Raw genomic sequence first — 16560 nt, 5'->3', positions numbered from 1 at the left:
GGGGGCCCCACGAGTGTACAAATCCCCCATCCTACTCCATCACCCTATGATACTAATGGGTAATTACACACACACACACACCCACCCACCCACCCACCCACACACACACACTCACACACACACACACACACACACACACACACACACACACACATACATGAACAAGTGCAAGCTATGCAAATGAGGAGCTCAGTCTCCTGTTAGCTAGGCTGTGTGGTGCGTCAGCTACTGTGTTACTGTAGCCATCCATCACTTCGTGTCCGCTCCCGTCCAGGCTGTAAAACACCACACTTATTCACGTCGTCAACATTGCCATGTATATCTGCCACCATTCTGATCGAGACGTACCACCTCACCCATGTCCTTACCCAACGTGGGATTATGGTATCCAGCTCATCTTGAACGTAAGATTTTTTTGATTTGCTGATGAATAATTACCATGGCCTGCCAATTCTGTAATATCTGTAATGACTGTGTATTTTCAGACGAATTGCTGTCAAAATACGGTAAACTGTTATATACTTACACACCCACACCCACACCCACACCCACACACACACACACTGACCATGGGTTCGAATCTTTGGCGCAGTTGTCAGCTTACACCCCAGCCAGGGTGTTTATCCTCCCCTCTGGCCCGGTCGATGAATGGCTACCTGGATTAGGCTGATGTGTGTGTGTGTGTGTGTGTGTGTGTGTCTGTGTGTGTGTGTGTGTGTGTGTGTGTGTGTGTGTGTGTGTGTGTGTGTGTGTGTGTGTGTGTGTGTGTGTGTGTGTTGTGTGTGAAAGGTATGGTACATGTACATGTATATATACACAAGGGCAAGTGACGGGGCAGCACAAGTGTAAATCACTCTTCCCAGTATCACACAAATAGTACTCACACACACACACACACACACACACACACACACAGTAAACAGAACCCTCCTGGGCCCATCTTACACCACCTACCAAGTGTCACTCATCTGGCTGAACCAGTCCACACACCCTCTCCCGCCAACACCGGCAGCTCACACTGTCGGCAGTTTGGCAATAAACTGCAGACACACTCCCGTCCCCGAGACTCCCACCCCTCTCCGTCTCTCCCCCACGGCTCTCCGTTCGTCACCACAATTGACTACCACCCACCAGAACTCGTGCAGACAGGTATACGTCCTGTCCTATCCCTACACCATTGTGAACTTCATGAACAGTCCACGTGAACAGCTTATTTTCCCTTTTACTCTGTATGACATGTCAGCTACTGTATTACTCTAACTATTCATCACTTAAATGTTCAGTTGAGCTCATAATGTATGAAATATACTCTTGACTCTGTGAACATCCCCGTATATCTGTCACCCCTGGCTGGCTATCTAAATGTACCACCTCATACATATGTTTCATCCCCAGTGTAGAAATATCCGGCTCACACATATCCAAAGCTATTGTATGATTAGTTAACTAGTGAACTAGTTAATTAGTTCACTAGTCAATTAGTTGATTAGTTCTGTGGCATCTGTACTACCTCAAGTGTGTACGTCCAGCCAAGTGGCTGCCTGCATCCAATATTGCTTTATTCATATCGTTTATTTCATCTCACGCCATCACAAGTTCTGTAGTCGGTCCGGCAGAGCCGCCTTAGCCTTGACTTCCCAGACACGAAATGGATTACAACGCTGAACAAAACTCGGGTCGTCGAAACATTCAGCACTAGTGAGGCGGTCCTTGAGAACCGTGAGGCGAGTTCTTGAGAACCGTGAGGCGAGTTCTTGAGAACCGTGAGGACGTTCTTGAGAACCGTGAGGAGGTCGTTGAGAACCGTGAGGCGAGTTCTTGAGAACCTTGAGGAGGTTATTGGGAACCGTGAGGAGGTTCTTGAGAACCGTGAGGCGGTCCTTGAGAACCGTGAGGTGGTCCTTGAGAACTGTGAGGCGGTGACAAGGTCCTTCAGAATCGTGAGGCGGTCCTCGAGAACCGTGAGGCGGTGACAAGGTCCTTGAGAACCGTGAGGCGATGAGGAGGTCTTTGAGAACCGTGAGGCTGCAGGGATACTCATGAGAATCATGAGGTAGTGAAGAAGTCCTTGAGAACCGTAAAGCAATGAGGGAGCCCTTCTTTGAGAACCGTGAGGCGGTGAGGCGTTCATGAGTGAAGGGGCAGGTGAGGGAAAGTCGCTGATAATAAATACTCAAGGAAGATTTCCATGTAATGAATACTCACGTGTTGAGAAGATTCGCCGGGGGGGGGGGGGAATATCGGTCCGTTTCAAGAATATTTTTATTTATGTTTGAGTCGTGACATGTGTCGTCCACCCCCCACCCCGGGGGGGGGGGGGGGTCATGCATCATGGTTCCCGGAGAAAAGGAATTCTCATATTCAAGTCGTCATATTCGTTGTGTCATGATCATCTGTTGTTCCTTTGCCTGTTCGCTATGTATGTTGATCTGGGAAATGATACTAAGGTCAAATTGGTGAGAGTCTGGAGGTATCATTAACATGTATTACATGAGTATGCAAACAATGATGATTTTCATCATTATCATCATCATCATTAGCAGCAGTAGTAGTAGTGGAGTTCCAGGGACTCTCTCTCTCTCTCTCTCTCTCTCTCTCTCTCTCTCTCTCTCTCTCTCTCTCCTGGAGTGGGAAACATCCAATGGTGATTATATTTTTCCACTCCGTCCAGCGGTACTTGAGCCCTCATACCCACCAGGTTACATCCATGGTGGGCCGGGCCTCCCTCCCTCCCTCCTGCCTCTGGTGATTGACGCTGGCAGTAGATCGCCTTCAAAACCCTGGCATTTGGCCTCTCTCTCTCTCTCTCTCTCTCTCTCTCTCTCTCAGTCACCCACCCCCTACAATAAAGACTCTTGTATAATTCGAGGGAGGGAGTGTGGGGAAGTGGGTGGCAGCGGAATATTTACGAAGAGATGACCAGGAGGGTCATTCTTCTCCCTCCCTCCCTCCCTCACTCCTCCCTCCCTCCTAGGCAAAGAGCTCTGCTTGGAGTACCACAGGTTCGACCTCGGGGTGAGGGAAGAGGAGGAGGATGAGGGAGGGACGGAGTTCCAGGTTCTCATTCCAGGCGGGGGATATTCCCTTTAATTGTCTGGCTTTATCCGGTAATCAGTTTACTGAGACTAAAGCAGGCTCTTCCCAGCGTTGACCCGCACCCCGCCGCTCTATCAGTTTCCCCCCACGATTGCTATGTTCTCCCTCCGATGTAAAATGTTGCTGCACAGCGCAGGGTGAAGACAGTGTGGTATGTTTCATCTGGTGTGTGTGTATGGTTGTATACTACACACACACACACACACACACACACGTGTGCATGTGTATGTACATTGCATAAATACAAACGGAACGAAGATGGGAATCAGAATTGAAGCATAGATAACTTTATCATGTCAAGTAACTTGTGTGTGAGAGTGATGACTGAGAGAGGCAGTGGTCTGCAGGGGTTTTAGAAGTAGTGTGGGATCTGTGGACCAGATGTCTGGAGTGGTTTGAAATACAAATGTATGTGAAAAATTCGAAGAAAGAGACGTGACTTGTATGTGGGATTCTTGTATCTTGAGGGAACATATGGTAAGGTTGACGTCAGGTCATGTGTTATGGAAGGCGATACAAATGCATGGTGTATGTAGAAAGTTTCTTAATGCAGTGAAGGGTTTTTACTGGGAGAATAAGGCATATGTGCGAGTAAGAAGGGAGGAGGATGAGTAGTGTCAGTTGAGGATAGGTTTGCCTCAAGGATGTGTGATGTCAGTTTGTATACTTGATCTGTTCATGGACTTTGCAAGCGAGGGATGTTAATGAGAGGATCTCGGAAGAAGGGACAGCCCTGCTGTAGTACGCCGAGGAAGTGGGATCATGTGAAGTGAGTCATATGCTGTTTGCGGATGACACAGCTCTGTGGCAGATTTCAAAAAGGAACTCCGGAGCTTGGTGATAGAGCCTGGAAGAGTGTACAGAAGAAGAGAGCTGAAAGTAAAGAGTTACAAGTGTAAGTTGATGTGCGTAGCGTGGTGGAAGGACAAGACGGTCTTAGTGTTTATCTTATTGGTTAGAACCTGGAGGAAGTGGAGTGCTTCAGGTACTGTACCCGAGAGTGACCAGCTATGGCAGCAGATGGGATCATGAAGGTTGAAATGAGTCATGTGATGGTTGAAGGGGTCATTGTCCTTAGTGTGATGAGGGTTGTATGGTACGATAGACCAGCACATTGCATAGATAGATAGATAGATAGATAGATAGATAGATATTTCATTGACCACAAAAATGCATGTGGTATTGATATAAACAATATACATTATGGTCCATGATTACAATCTTGAACAAGAGAATAATACAGTAAAATACAGTTAAGTAAATACAATACATGAACACAGTAATATTATAGTCCATAAATGCTCTGCACCAATAAAACACTAACTTAATAAAAAAGACACTAAGATACACAACTGGGAAATCGTAATGTATACACATGGTATGAAGAGAAATTGCATAAAGTCATTCATACTTCAACATACGAGGCAAGTATAGAATGGATGGTACTACATACACCTTCATCGTCAGCTCTTGAACAAGCTTTCTAACGTGATGTGGGAATGTTGACACAAGTGCAGTGATATGAGACACTCTTCAGAGACATGCCTCTCAGTCTGAACCTGGCCACATGTACACAGTCGTTCTTCTATGGGAAACCGACCTCTACCGAGCCTGGTCCATCGCCCCCTCCTCCACAGCGAGGGAATGGCTGCGTACTCGCACTCTAGTGTCCATGACAGGCGCTCCATCTCATTAAGTCCTGATCTAATATTGTCCATCTTGTGTAACAACGAATTCCGGATTTATATAGACCGGTACAACTGACCTCAGATGAATCGGAATATCTTCATTGCTCTTCCAGATCGTCACAGGCAATCCGTGTATCATCATCTGCCTCATTAACAGTGAAATCGTGTATGCCACGTGACGTGTCACAGTTGATGTCGAGTGTCAAACGAATGGTATGAGGCAGTGGGTCATCCTCCATAACCCTTCTCTCCCTCCAGATGCTCGAGAGAATCTACGTTGCTTTGCTATAATTCAAGTATGTAGGGGAGGGTACCCAAGCTCCACCACAACACATCTCAGTGCTCGTCGTCTTTCGGACACCCACCAACTGCTTGACACGCCACATATACAGGTTATTCAGGTGTCTGATGTCACCACACAGCAACGACCTAAGTCCATACAGGACAATGGACAGTAATGCAGCATCAAATAATCTTCGTCTTCACGCAGAATGGTACCATCATTGTTTGTCTGCACAAAAGCTCTGAATCTGAGGGCGTGATACATCTTGCGCTGGGCGCGTGGATCTTTATAGCTGAGGATGTGGATCCGTCTGCTGTGAATGGACTAACTAGATATACATACTGACCACACGGTTCCACTGTTAAGTTGCCCACATGTATTGGCTGCTTATTCAAATTTGCACCATTAAATACAAAGAATTTCGTTTTCACCCATATTAACCTGCGTGCCTTATGAAAAGCAAACACAAGTATTTTTCATTTCATTAATCGTGGCATTTCTTGAAGTGGATAACACACCGTGTCACCCATATGGTCCAGTACTTGCAGCCAGACCAGGAAACTATCCAACCCACAGTTTTGCTTCATCAACCTGATCATGTCATTCACGTACAGGACACACAAGATGTAGGGCAGCCCTGTCGCACACCCACAGGTGCTGTGACTCATGCTGTACCTACGGTACAATTAGCAACTCTATACATGGCCACAACAGCAAAATGCATTTGTCATTCCTCAGCCCAAAACCTTTTAACGTAAAGAACATCACGTTCCGCTGCATCTATCGTAGGCTTAAGAGAAGTCTACAAATGTAGTATGTAATTTAGATTTCTGCTTCCTGGCCACACCAGTCAGTAATGGTGGCGTTACAATATGTTGAAGATATCTTTTGCGTGCCCGCCTGGCTGCTGCCGGCTTGCTCATAGCAGGGGTTGGACGCCATTTGTTCAGCCTATCATCACAGACGACTATATCAACAGAGTCATCTCCAGGAGAGAGCGGAGGTATGTGTGAGGGAGGTGTGGATGGTGGGTAGTGCTGGTGGGAGACACCTGCCCTGTGGGACGCCACTCTCATACTGTATTGTTTTTCCAGTGTGGTTGTTTATTTTTTTTGTCTTGCCATTCTTCCGTCTCAAAAAGGTTCGTCAGGATCTTTGTGTCAAAGCTCTCAGACACGTATCTCAGAAGGACATTCCACTCTTCCCTATTTTCTCTTGCCATTTTTTTTTTTTTTTGTTTTAAGTGACGGGTGTTACATTTAGTGCCTCTGTCTTGCCCCAAAGCCATAGTGTCTTATGAGGGACAGAACATTGACTCGGTGACGTGGACGTAGTATTATTTTGTTCAGCATTAGCTTTTATCTTGTGAGTTTCTTTCTTGTAAGTACGTAAGATGCCACCGTTGAAGATTTGTTCCGCTTCGGAATGAATGTTTTTTACGAAGTCTTAACCTTGGGGAGGCGAGAGCGTCCATCTGTTATGGAGATAATTGGAAATATTTTGTGTCATGGTGGGTACCATATTGCCAGTTTGGGTTGGTTAATTCTGCTCTGGGCAGGTAGCTCTATTTTTCAAACGCTCTGTACGCATATGTATATTATTTTTTTTTTTCCACTGGACTTCATCCTCCCTGATTGGTTTAGTGAGCGGATCAGTGTCGTTGGGGTTTGTAAAGTTTAGATACAGAGGAAGGATTTATGATCTGTATTTTCAATCTAGTGGTTTTTTGCAACTCTAAGTGTGTGTTGCTTCCACAATGTATAAGAATTCTGGTTTCTTCATCTATTGTGAAAACGTACGAGAATGTACTAACACTTTTGAAGTTTCTCGTAGTATTTCTCCCTCACTGTTTCCTCTGATATGCGGCGCTTGTTTAATGCCCAACCCTGACAGCTTCTTCATCCTTTTGCAGAATGTTTCGTCTTGTAAGTGCAACTGTATGGTGCTGATGAGTTGGCTCCATTTTCCTTTTAGAATAATCCAATGCAATTGCTTTGGGTCCGTTTTCTTTTCTTAATGTTCCGCAATATCCATTAGTGTGTTCTTACCCATCTTCTGGTGATGGCTTTGTGCAGTAATATGGTACGAAGTATGTGTAGTATCTAAGTCTTCTCTCCACGTGTTGAGGAGATGAGGAATAGTTTCTGAATGCTTTCATGGTGACGACTTTTGTCTTCGCTTGTTGGAGCTGCCGGTACCAGCCTGGGAATCGTAATGTCTATATTATTTGTCCTTTATATTTACGGATTAATCTGGGGGGATTTCTCCAGCTTAGCTTTATATGTCGCTCAGTTTACATAACTGTAATCCTTCATTGTTGACCAGCTCTGTGGTTGCTGGTGGTGAGTGGGCCAGGTCTGTGGCCACTGGTAGTGAGTAGGCCAGGTCTGTGACCACTAGTAGTGAGTGGGCCAGCTCTGTGGCCACTGGTAGTGAGTGGGCCAGGTCTGTGACCACTGGTAGTGAGTGGGCCAGGTCTGTGACCACTGTTAGTGAGTGAGCCATGTCTGTGACCACTGGTAGTGAGCGGGCCAGGTCTGTGACCACTGGTAGTGAGTGGGCCAGGTCTGTGGCCACTGGTAGTGAGTGAGCCAGGTCCCTTGTGGTAGGTGGGACAGACAGGTACCAAGTGGACTATCTCTTTGTTCTTCAAGTATTCTTGTATTGCGTTTAAGTTTCTTGACCGGTAAGTAGGAGTGTTTCTGCCAGTTAATTAACAGACGCGCGAGATGGGACACTACTCTAGTGGTGTCTTTTTATTTGTTGTTGCTTTGGGTCCTGGTTTCCACAGCCAAGGATGTCTTTTACATACACTCGATCACAAAATTTGATCGTTTTACTACGAGCGCAATAACGCTGTATGATGCATATGTTTTATTTGGTTCCATCTTCATTGTCCTTCCTGTCTCTCCTTCCATGATTGGCCATCACAATTACATCTAGGGATTCTCCCTATGTATGTGTTCTACAGCTCGTATCTTTTTTTCTTTTTTCTTCCAGAGGTCCAGCGTGAGAACAGTCACTGATCAGACAGATATTACATATAATCCTTGTTTATGTGTAACTTTCTTTCTCGTTTTCTTTTTTTTTTTTAGTAGCTGTGATATGCTTAAGGTTCTTCCTTCGGCTTATGTTTCGTGTGGATGAGGAAATTTTCGCTCTCTAAGTGTTCTGTGCCTCGAGAGGAACTGCCATGTTGAACATCATCTAGAAATCAGTCTGTCCTTCTCGAGAACACGACTGACTTCAGTTCCACTCAGTCAGTACATTTTCCTCACATCTCTTGTGAATGTTCCTGGGATTATCATGTTCATGAAATGCATGTGTAATGTTGCTGACATTAATTTGACACCTGGTTGAGCTATGGTTGGACGTTGTAACTGCTATTTCTGTACCGTCATGTCTGTCTTATTTGAAAATCTCTTCTTCGTTTTCTTCCCTGACTGATTTTTATGAATTCCATTCTTACAGGATTACGTCTTGTGTGGACCATCACAAGTGAGGCATTTCGGTCCGGCATCCTTCCTCCAATCCGTGAGTAAAGTTCTTTCTCCTAAGTGCATTTCCTTCTTGTGAGTCCATATCCTTCTTGTCAGTGCATGTTCTTCTTGTGAGTGCATGTCTTTTTGTAACAGCATGTCCTTCTCGTGAGTGCATGTCTGTCTTGTAAGTTCATTTCCTTCTTGTAAATGCATGTCCTTCTCCTAAGTGCATTTTTCTCTAGTAATCACGCATTCTTCTTGGACAAAGATTTATCATCATTTGGCTCGAGGCATCATGACTACATATGCTGGATGGTGGTCGTGAGTGTCACACCTCCAGCAGGAGGCGAGGCGACACATTATGACAATACTTTCCTCTCTCTCTCTCTCGACATCTTCGTAATGGAAGAATTCCGTAGCTTCAGAGCAGCTTCAGTCGCTGTCTTAGTCATATTTATTTCTATGAGTCTTTAACTCATCCAAGACTTGAGGTTTAGGATGGTTGGTGATCACCTCTCCTGATTTCGTCCACTGGTGCTTTGAGTTGAATGTCGCCTGCTCGATCATCGGGGTCATTTTCGGTCACGAGCCGACCTGACCTTCACCTGTGACTGACTTGTTTGATGTCACTTGTTGGTGGAAATGTTTACCTCCGATTTAGTGTTCGTGACGCTCGACCGTTTGTAACCTGAGCCGCATCAGTGAATGGCAAAGAACCATGTAACTATCGTGTTTGTCATTTGCATGGTTGAACTCTAACCTTGACCTCGTGGACCAGGAGTTCAAATAGTTTCCTTTACTTTACTGGAGAGGGTTTGTCCTATACTTTACTGGAGAGGGTTTGTCCTGTACTTTACTGGAGAGGGTTTGTCCTATACTTTACTGGAGAGGGTTTGTCCTATACTTTACTGGAGAGGGTTTGTCCTATACTTTACTGGAGAGGGTTGCCATAAACCGATTTCAATTATATCCTGCGATCAGAGAGCTTCAACTTCTACCTCGGCAGATTACGGCACGTCCTCCTCACCGCCTGTTGAGTGGCGGAGCGGCGGCAAAGTGGCTCACCAGGCAGACGCAGAACGCCCCCCACTGGGGATCGGGGCCCGGTTCCTGGTATAGGATAACTGGAGCCGTTTACGTGAGGCATGGCTCAATGTGGCCTGATGACCATAGGCCACCCGCTGCCGGAGTTGTGTCGCAAGATCAAGGGTTCCTCAGATGCGCAGCACCGACCTACCCTTTTTTCTCCTCCTTCATAGATCTCCTCCAGAAGAGAGACATTAAGAGTAATTCACCTCGTGTTAGTGTAGGTTCCCTGCCCAAGCGTGGAGATGGGAGGAAAAGAGAGAGAAGAGGAGATATAATAGCCATACATAAGCACGAACACTAAGTAGGCCCACACGGCCGCCCGTCAGCCTCGCGTTCAAGAACAATAACAAGACAATCAAACTGTTGGGCAGTTCCATGTGGCAGTTAAGTCACACAGTTGACCTTTTGCTGGCGACTGTTGCTCTCCTCCTCGATCATTGTCACCGTCTGGAGGCGCAGTCTGGTAGACTGGTGAAGGTGTTCTTTGGTCGGCAGCATACCCTATCGGTACTTCCATTTGAGAAGCTATTTTGATAAGCAGTTCGAAGGCCAGGGGGACTGTCGTCAGCAGTGAGGTTCATTCTCGTTCGCTGGTTGGCTAAGAGTTTAGCAAGGGAGGAGGGGACATAGCGCTGTGCTTCTCTCCTCTGCGAAAGCTGCTGCCTGGCGAATCGCATAATTGAAGAGGTCAGGCAAAGGCCCGAAACAGGAACCATATATATATATATATATATATATATATATATATATATATATATATATATATATATATATATATATATATATATATATGTTATAAGAACGCCCTGGATTAAATGTAGTTTGAAACATACTGCTTTTCCTAAATCCCTCGCCGAATATCAAATCACACTACATAATGCAGGTGAAACAGAAATACTTATTGGCCCGCGGTTGTGTCCATGTTGTAATCCAAGCCTCATGTTGAATCCAGGAGGCCTCATGAGTGGTGGACTTATGAGATTTGTCCTACAAAATCTGGTAGGTAGATAGATAGATAGATAGATGTTCAGTGTTACTTTCATGAACTACGTGGTTTAGAATAGTGTCAACCCTTCACTCGTTTAGATTATGTTATACCTGGGTGAAGTGTGAAGTGTAAAACCACCTGAACTACCAGTATGTTTTGACGTCATGCAGAATCGAATGACAACACTGGATGCTGTATGTCTTCATGGAAACAGATGCACTTAGGGTTCAAGTCTCCTCGACGGCTCAGGCTGAGGTGTCTGAATGTGTTTGGATGTAACCAAGATAAGGAGAATGGAGAGACAGGTTTGAGGAATGGAATCAGGATGTTCTAGTTGTGAACACTGTGGACTTCCTACATGTGGGTAACTCAGTGGAATCTCTTTCACAGTCATCTAAGCTACGTTCTGTTCTACAGCTGAACTGAGGTGCAAATCTCAGGTATGCGAGCTGCGAAGGAGTTCTTAGTCATTTTCCCTTCTTTTATACTTTGTTCGCCGTTTCTCACGTTAGCGAGGTAGCGCCTGGAACGGACGACGGAAGCCCTCATTCGCCCACATTTATTCTCTAGCTGTCATGTGTAATACACCATGACCACAGCACCACTGCAAATAAGAATTTTCAGTGGTATAGAACTTAGGAAAAGATAAGATAACTGGGAAACACAAGTGTACATAAATCTGTCTTTTTGATTCATTTATGTACAGCTTCTCTATGAACGTGAGGCAGGTATTTCATTCCGTATCCCCTGGTGACCTTTATACCTTCATGTGTCGACAAAGGAAATGAAAAAAAAAAATATGGAAAGCACTGTTCCTCTACGGATTTTAGTAGCACGTCCAGAAAAACCTTAAACACAAAGTCTGGAACAGTGAAACAGCAGCGGTAACACACAATGGTTTTTGTGACCTCCTGGTGCTCTTGTAGGAAGAGGGATCCTGACCGTATATCAAGAGGGATCCTGACCGTATATCAAGAGGGATCCTGACCATATATCAAGAGGGATCCTGACCGTATATCAAGAGGGATCCTGACCATATATCAAGAGGGATCCTGACCGTATATCAAGAGGGATCCTGACTGTATATCAAGAGGGATCCTGACCATATATCAAGAGGGATTCTCAACTAAAACCAAAAGGGATTCTGGCTGTAAATGAAGCGGGAACCTGACCTTACATCGACACAAGTTCTAGCTGCCTCTCAGTCATAAGAATAAAACGACATGGAAGACTCTGAGAACAACGTATTATATATTCAGAAAATAAATCGGATTGTCAGGTTACAAGGGATATCAAAAAATGAAAAGAAAAGATATTTTGTTCATATTCACTCAAAGTTAAAGCACAGCAGCCTTGAAATGGATGTTCTATCATGCAACAATTTCTGAGCAGATACTTTCTTCCCCTGAATCATACACTTTCAGGTTGGTGTATATATATATATATATATATATATATATATATATATATATATATATATATATATATATATATATATATATTTATTTTTTTTTTTTTAACTATTCGCCATTTCCCGCGTTAGCGAGGTAGCGTTAAGAACAGAGGACTGGGCCTTTTTTGGAATATCCTCACCTGGCCCCCTCTGTTCCTTCTTTTGGAAAATTAAAAAAAAAAGAGAGGGGAGGATTTCCAGCCCCCGGCTCCCTCCCCATTTAGTCGCCTTCTACGACACGCAGGGAATACGTGGGAAGTATTCTTAATCCCCTATCCCCAGGGATAATATATATATATATATATATATATATATATATATATATATATATATATATATATATATATTTTTTTTTTTTTATTTTTTTAATTATACTTTGTCGCTGTCTCCCGCGTTTGCGAGGTAGCGCAAGGAAACAGACGAAAGAAATGGCCCCCCCCCCCCCCATACACATGTATATACATACGTCCACACACGCAAATATACATACCTACACAGCTTTCCATGGTTTACCCCAGACGCTTCACATGCCCTGCTTCAATCCACTTACAGCACGTCAACCCCGGTATACCACATCGCTCCAATTCACTCTATTCCTTGCCCTCCTTTCACCCTCCTGCATGTTCAGGCCCCGATCACACAAAATCTTTTTCACTCCATCTTTCCGCCTCCAATTTGGTCTCCCTCTTCTCCTTGTTCCCTCCACCTCCGACACATATATCCTCTTGGTCAATCTTTCCTCACTCATCCTCTCCATGTGCCCAAACCACTTCAAAACACCCTCTTCTGCTCTCTCAACCACGCTCTTTTTATTTCCACACATCTCTCTTACCCTTACGTTACTCACTCGATCAAACCACCTCACACCACACATTGTCCTCAAACATCTCATTTCCAGCACATCCATCCTCCTGCGCACAACTCTATCCATAGCCCACGCCTCGCAACCATACAACATTGTTGGAACCACTATTCCTTCAAACATACCCATTTTTGCTTTCCGAGATAATGTTCTCGACTTCCACACATTCTTCAAGGCCCCCAGAATTTTCGCCCCTCCCCCACCCTATGATCCACTTCCGCTTCCATGGTTCCATCCGCTGCCAGATCCACTCCCAGATATCTAAAACACTTCACTTCCTCCAGTTTTTCTTCATTCAAACTCACGTATTCCCTGCGTGTCGTAGAAGGCGACTAAAACGGGAGGGAGCGGGGGGTTGGAAATCCTCCCCTCTCATTCCTAATTTTCCAAAAGAAGGAACAGAGAAGGGGGGGCTAAGTGAGGATATTCCCTCTAAGGCTCAGTCCTCAGTTCTTAACGCTACCTCGCTGACGCGGGACACGGCAATTAAGTATTATATATAATTAAATTTAGAATATATATATATATATATATATATATATATATATATATATATATATATATATATATATATATATATACACACACACACACACACCACTTAATCCATGCAACTTTGGTCATGTCTCCAACACACCGTGGGAAACGGAGACCATTTTCATCTATTCCCGTTTCTAATCCGCTTCAGTGAGACAAGCCCACTGGGTGAGTCGGAGTTTACTGCTTGCGGCGCCAGTAATGTTCAGTCCAATTACCCCGGCCACTATAACCAATAAGATGAAAGAGCTGAGCACTCCAAGCCATTCCGAATATTGAAAACAATCTAATTTTCTCTGGGCCGAGGAATTAAAGAGGCCGGCTGGGTTCTCCAGATGTTGTGGTGTTGGGCGAGACGAGATAATATTCTGTAAGATTATATAAATCGTAATGTCCCTTCTCTTCACGAGTCAGATAAACATATCCTTCATCATGAAGTATATATATATATATATATATATATATATATATATATATATATATATATATATATATATATATATATATATTCGACATTTCCCGCGTTAGGGAGGTAGAGTTAAGGACTGAGCCTAAGGGGAAACATCCTCACTTGGCTCCTTTCTCTGTTCCTTCTTTTGTGAGTGTGTGTGTGTGTGTGTGTGTGTGTGTGTGTGTGTGTGTGTGTGTGTGTTTCTATTGATAACTCATAACGATCACACGTTTCATGATAATTTCATAAAGAAGTAATCGCAGTTCAGTAGAAGTGCTGATAATTTCCTTTATTGGAACATTACAATACACAACCTGTTCCACGCAGGAAAGCCGCCTCAGTGGCAACCCAGGAAGTTTCAAATCCCACCACAGGTACACAGGATCGTAACAGCCCCTCGCCCCTATTTCAGAGTAGACGCCGGCATTGGAGGTGAGAGGGTGGACAAGCTTGTGTGTTTGTGTTTGGATTTACAACGTCGTAAATTGCTTACACCTGATGAGGCGGGTTTCCTCAATGAAACATATGTTGTGTATTGTAAAGTTTGTTGATAAAACAGATTACATGAACTTCTACTGAAGTGAGATTTCCCTTTCAAATATATATATATATATATATATATATATATATATATATATATATATATATATACAGAGAGAGAGAGAGAGAGAGAGAGAGAGAGAGAGAGAGAGAGAGAGAGAGAGAATATTGTTTATTTATTTTATTTATTAGACAGCAACTAAGTATAATGAATCAAATAAATATGATATATTATCCCTGGAGATAGGGGAGAAAGAAACCTTCCCACGTATTCCCTGCGTGTCGAAAGAGGCGACTAAAAGGGGTGGGTGTGGGGGGACTTGGGGGCGAAAATTCTCCCCTCCAGTTTTCACTTTTCCAAAACAAGGAACAAAAAGGGGTGCCAAGTGACGATTTTCGCTCTTTAGTGTGTGTGTGTGTGTGTGTGTGTGTGTGTGTGTATATATTATACTTGATCACTGTTTCCTGCTTCAGGGAGGTAGTGCCAGGAAACAGACGAAGATAGTTCATCTTTTATCAGATTCTTTATGATATGTTTTGCAACTTGTCTAACTTCCAGTACTACGTGGCTGTCGGGGTTATGTGGGATCCCATACAGAGTTGTCTCCACGCACGCTTCCTCACGCTTGCCTCCTCAATCGCCGTGGAGGTAGTGTGGTGCAGGCTTCCAGACGTTTCTGTTATGATGGCGCGCGGGTGGCTGGATGGCTGTGGTCGTGTTGTGTGCACGGATGATGTCGATGGTGGGCGGCGTCTACGGGAGCGGTGGTGCATAGGCTTTCGAGGATGACTGACAGAGTTCGCTGCTAGTTACGCTAGGCTGATGTAGTCATGTTCTCTCTACGTTGGAGCTTGAGAAACTATGGGCCGTAAAGGTTTGTTTGACTTTTATATCCGTGTGTTTGTGTGTGTGTGTGTGTGTGTGTGTGTGGATGTGATCAACTGGTAGTCGCTCAACACCGCCGGCGCAGTTAGGAACGAACACCGACCCACAGCAACTTATCACAAGTTACCACCACACATAAGCCAAACAAACCTTGACGCCCCATTATTCCACAGGCCACAACCCCATCGTACAACACGGCATGAGAACTCAACATCATCATCATCATTATCATCATCATCATTATCATCATCATCATCAGAAGCAGAAGCAGAAGCAGCAGCAGCAGCATGAAGTACCTTTCCAGCAGAATACGTAGGTGACAGATGGATTTTTCCATATTCCCGGCTCCACCGTTTCAGATAGGCTGGTGGCGTGACGTGTTTCGAAGTTGAAAGCCTAGCCACCCAGCTTCCTCATTAGCCACCACCCGCCATCATCATCATCATCATCTGTGAAAACGTATACAACCAGTTTCTTGTGCTCGTATGTTGTTCCCTTACAGTCATCCGTGTACGTAACTTCGTATATTTTTAGTGAGACAGTGATGTATGTAGTCCTTAAATAATGTTCTACATATTATAATCATTCTAATTTTTTTCTGTCTCGCTGATGGATCTTTTTATCCTTTTCTTATCCAGAAATTCGAATGATATTAACAGAGTTTATGGTCCGGTCTTCTAGTTATTTCGACAAGTTTGTTTTCTGTTTCTGATTTTTTTTTCTAACACACTTCCACATTCTATAGAGGGGGCGTTTTCTATGTCCTAGTCTGAACCTTTATACCTCTTCTCTCGCTGGTATGTGACCAGTGAATGTTTGGAGAGTTTCTGTAGCCAGATATTTCGCACACACTCCTACAGTGCTCTCTCTCTCTCTCTCTCTCTCTCTCTCTCTCTCTCTCTCTCTCTCTCTCTCTCTCTCTCTCTCTCTCTCTCTGTATGGTAGTCAGTTCAGTGTTTACCTCTTCCTGTCTTACGCTTGCTGTTGAAACCGCCTTTCTTGAGCCTGTTTGTTGATGTGTTTTGCTGCGATGGTTTAGTGTCCATACTTTTCTGTATTTCCATTAGAACTGATGTCATGTATTAAGTCGATATGATATGCATAAATCAAATCCATCATACTTTTTTTCTGGTCAGTTTGGTTATCTGCTGAGAAAGAATAATTCAGTCTTAATAGCTCTTTAATTTGAGGCTGTTTCCGCTAGG

This window comes from Panulirus ornatus, chromosome 1, assembly GCF_036320965.1.
Source record: "Panulirus ornatus isolate Po-2019 chromosome 1, ASM3632096v1, whole genome shotgun sequence".
Classification (NCBI taxonomy): domain Eukaryota; kingdom Metazoa; phylum Arthropoda; class Malacostraca; order Decapoda; family Palinuridae; genus Panulirus; species Panulirus ornatus.
Note: the sequence above shows the minus strand (reverse complement) of the source record.